Genomic DNA, 4169 nt, shown 5'->3' with positions numbered 1-4169 from the left:
AGCCCATGTCGGCATAACATCAAACAGGCAAGGGCGAAATACAAAAAAAACTGGAAGAAATCAGTTTTAGCTCTTTACTGTATAAGTATATCATCCAACGTGTACTCTGTGTCAACTTGCATAACATGACACAGAGCAATAGCAACATCGTACCATTAGCAATAGATTGAAACTCACAATATATCTTTTTCTACATACAATGCCATGATTATTTACACATAATGGTTGGCAAGTACATGTCAAGCGAAACAAATTTTCAACAGAAATGACTTCTTTTTTAGTAGTGCATGTCAAAACAATGATATTTTATTTTCTTGATCCTCGGAATTTGGGTGAAGAGAGCGTAACAAGAGAAGTGAAACCATGCCACCACCTAGTACCTGCATTAGTACACTTCTTTTTTAGATCATAGCGTAAGGCAGTGAGGTTGCAAGTTCAAACACATGCCTGAACTGAACTCAAATAAGAAACTGAACTCCAACTACAATAAGAATTGAACTGAATGAAATTTATAAACTGAACCGAACTGAAAGAAGAAATTGGACATCATATGTACAACAAGAAATAAACTTGAGCAGTACCAACTACTAAACGAAAAGATTGGTTTACTGAACCTAGATATTATATATTGGTGAATTTTTTCTCCCTACAGAATCATTAATCAAATACATGTACTGTTCGCTAGGTTTTAGCAATAGGTGGCAAAGTAGTAGTGGCACAAAAGAAGGCCACCATGAACAGTGAGTACTACCGCGATACCTAAACTATGTGTTGGCCACACTTGCTTTACATAGTACTACAAGATTTTTATAAAAAAGGTACTAGAAGATTTGTGAATACGAGGTCGTAGAGAAGTTGTACTGAGGGTGTGGATTAGAGCGGCCGCAAGAGGATGCAGCAGCACACACACACACACCACCAGATAAGTTCTTCTGTCTCCAGAACACATGTATACATAGACGCATCTCCATCTACAAGGAAGGATAGATGAGGTACTGTAATTTATAAGAAAAAAAGGTATGCTAGAATGTAAACCTGGAAAGGGAAAAACAAGTGCAATGTTTTTATGGAAAAATGCCCGCAGGGGTCGGTTCCATAGCTCTTTCCACTTGCAGCCACTAACACAAACACTAACAGGGAAAAGGCACACATAATTACACAGCTGGGAAATCAGTTACATGCCCAACCAAGATTAATAATTACTTTTTCTACTTCCATGGTTTCACACGATGCTATGCACCTTGTGAAGCAACCTAACCTGAAACTACTTCTCATTCAGCTTAAATTTAACCCCACATAATTCAGTTTTGGCTCAGACATTAACAGGGAAAAAGCACCTTTGCATCTGTTTTTGTTCTAGGTAAGTGAACGTTTACAAACAGTACATGATACTGGAACATTTTCATCAAGAAATAGAAAAAAATGCCTATAGTTGAATGGGAACATTTTCTTGTTCAGTAACAGAAGGAACTTAATTTTTAGACCATTGGCCATTATTCCACACATGGAAATGAAAATAGAGTCAAAGCACTTACTAAAAAGGTCCCATTGGCATGCCGAAGTTGCTTTTTTACTCGATCAATTCTGAAAAGATCAATGCCAAGACTAATATCATAACTTGATTTTTCTAATGGATACATACTGATGAACTACTACAAGTCTTGTTGTTGAACTGTCCTTGCTGTTCAACATGTATTTTCTTTTTACAAAATATAATTGAAGAGTACTCAAAATGTGGTGTTTTTTAAATATATGTGAACTTTACAGAAAAGAACGTCTGAACGTTTGGGCCGATAGTTTGGGAACTTCTCAATGATTTCTTTAAATGTTTGTGCGATCAAAAATAGAAAAGAGTGGCAAATCAGATTTGCACTTTCCTGTACAGAAAGTTTGAACTCCCTGTCAAATGATTGGTTTCAGTAGCAAAAAAAATTGGCCGAACCTCTTACGTACAAAACTGAATTTGATTCAACCTTCACACATCAAGAAGTTTGAACTTCACTAAAAAATTTAAATAGTTCAACCAAATACATGCAAACAGAGAACATGCTATAATTGGTCCTGTTTAGACATCAAGAAAATATTTGGTGATCACAGTTCAAAATTTTGTTTTGCGAACTCTCAAGCAAGCATCAATTGAACATACGCGGAGATACAAGGATGAGATGACGAAAGGTGACCTTTAGTAGATGGCGAAGAACGGCCGACGACATCGGTTGAATAATAGACCACAGGAATTAGATAAATGAACCACTGTTTCTAACCACATAAATGTAGAACTGTAGGAATTAGCAAAATTGAACTACCATTTGATGCTCCTGCTTCTATTATTTTTTAGTGATAATGAGATAAACAAGTATCAGGAAAAACATGAGCTAGGAAAAAGACAAAACAAGTTATACAGTAGAACGACACAGAACAAAATGCACGGACAAACTATCTGATGCAAGTACCAACTCTTTTTCTCTCTGAAACAAGCAAGATTCACACAAACATCCTGCATTTCTAGCATCAGAAGTTACTTGTCATGAACTGACAGATTTACACAAATAGACCAACCAATGCTGAAATCTACTAATTGAAGGAATCAGTAATTTGGTACCCGCTGGGGATTCATGTGTTTGGTTGTACTGAATTTAATAACGAAAATGCAGATTCATAGAGAAAACAACCCAAAAGAAGTGATGTCACCGTGTCCCGTTGCAGCTCAGCGTGTGTAGTGTACTTGCACTTACGATCAACCATTTTTTTGACTAGATATTGCATGGGAGTCTAGGGTGCTTGCACTAAAATGCAAAACTGCAGTGCGCCAATCTTTTCTTTGTTTAATCGTTGAACTGAAGGAAGCTCTTGACCTATAAGATGAATCGAAAATGCATCCAAAGGTGTACTGAAAAAACCGAAGCCCCGGGAAGCCTTTACTACGAGCAGGATAAGGGCTGGGGCTTTCTATGCTGGTGGAGCGCCATGTCCTCCGTCGTCAGCGAGCTCCGGCCATGAACCCACGTCCACCTTAACTGTCGTCACTGGAAAAGAAACAACATGATATGAGAAACAAGATGAGAGGGAGAAATTGAGCCGGATCCAAGGCGGAGCACGGGGTGGCCTGCACGCAGCTCCTTGAGCGACCGACCGTGGAGCAAGTAGTTGGACTGCCGAGTTGGACGGCGTGCTGTGGCCACTGGATGCGACGACGCAATGCGACGGTCCGCTGCGGGGGTGGGCGAAGGCTGGTCGCGGCGATTGGTGGCGCTGGGGTGGCTCCAGCCGGCGGGGGTTGGAAGCAGGAGAGCCGCTGGAGGCGCGTCGAAGCAGGGAGGCCGCCGGCTGCGCGTGGAAACAGGGGGCGGCGGTTGCGCGTGGAAGCAGGGGGCGGCGCCGGCTGAGGGTGGAAGGAGGGGCCGGTGCCGACGGCGGGTGGAAGCAGGGGGTGGCGCGGCGTCGGGTAGAAGCAGGAGGGGCGGAGCCAGCGGTTTGTGGAAGCAGGGGGCGGCGCCGGCGTCGGGTGGAAGCAGGGGGTGATGCCGCGGCGGGTGGAAGCAGGGGGTTAGCCGCCGGCGTCGTTGGGGAGGGAGACGACGAGCGGCGTCGTGGGGGGCGGAGGCGGCGGCCGGCGGCGTGGGGAACGGAGGCAGCGGCTGGAGTGATGCGACGAGAGGGTTGCGGGCCTTTTTTTCTTTTCTGTGCGTAGCGTTTGGGCCTTTGCAAAAACGCATCGGGCCCTATATAGAGCCGGGGGTAACAGAATATTATTCTGTTACTAATAATAAAATAGCTGAGTCCTATATATATAGTATACTCGTCGTAAACCCTTTCTCTGTGTGGGGATTTTCTGGTTCCAAAAGCACGGTGCCACATTAAAGTTGTGCATTGGGTATATTCAAACACCACATGACACTTCATACATATGTTTGGACCACATGCACACAATGGTTGTCTTCAGGCACTCCCTCGCGTGGTTATCGGCGACAAGCTAGCCTATTTTGTGGTGCCGCGTGCGGACGTCCATGCATGACTTTGACCCAACAACAAGAGAGGTTATACGAAGGTGATTCTTCTTCTTGGTCAGTCTTACAACACGCCTTGGTGAGATGCCCCCTCCCACCGACTCAAAGTGTGTGTGTGTGTGTGGGGTGGGGGGGGGGGGGGGGAGGGGCACAGGACTACTT

At 43.9% G+C, this 4169-nt stretch overlaps 1 long non-coding RNA gene across 1 annotated transcript; it reads right to left on the bottom strand.

Annotated features, from left to right (window-relative positions):
- Window positions 1-650: 650 nt before the first annotated feature.
- Window positions 651-3682, bottom strand: LOC123144880 (uncharacterized). The gene is made up of 2 exons (XR_006472004.1): window positions 3134-3682; window positions 651-3026 (listed from the first exon to the last, which is right to left on the bottom strand). It is a non-coding gene; the product is annotated as an uncharacterized lncRNA (long non-coding RNA).
- Window positions 3683-4169: the final 487 nt, after the last annotated feature.

Source organism: Triticum aestivum, chromosome 6D, assembly GCF_018294505.1.
Source record: "Triticum aestivum cultivar Chinese Spring chromosome 6D, IWGSC CS RefSeq v2.1, whole genome shotgun sequence".
Lineage (NCBI taxonomy): Eukaryota > Viridiplantae > Streptophyta > Magnoliopsida > Poales > Poaceae > Triticum > Triticum aestivum.
This window is presented reverse-complemented; position numbering and strand designations above follow the sequence as displayed.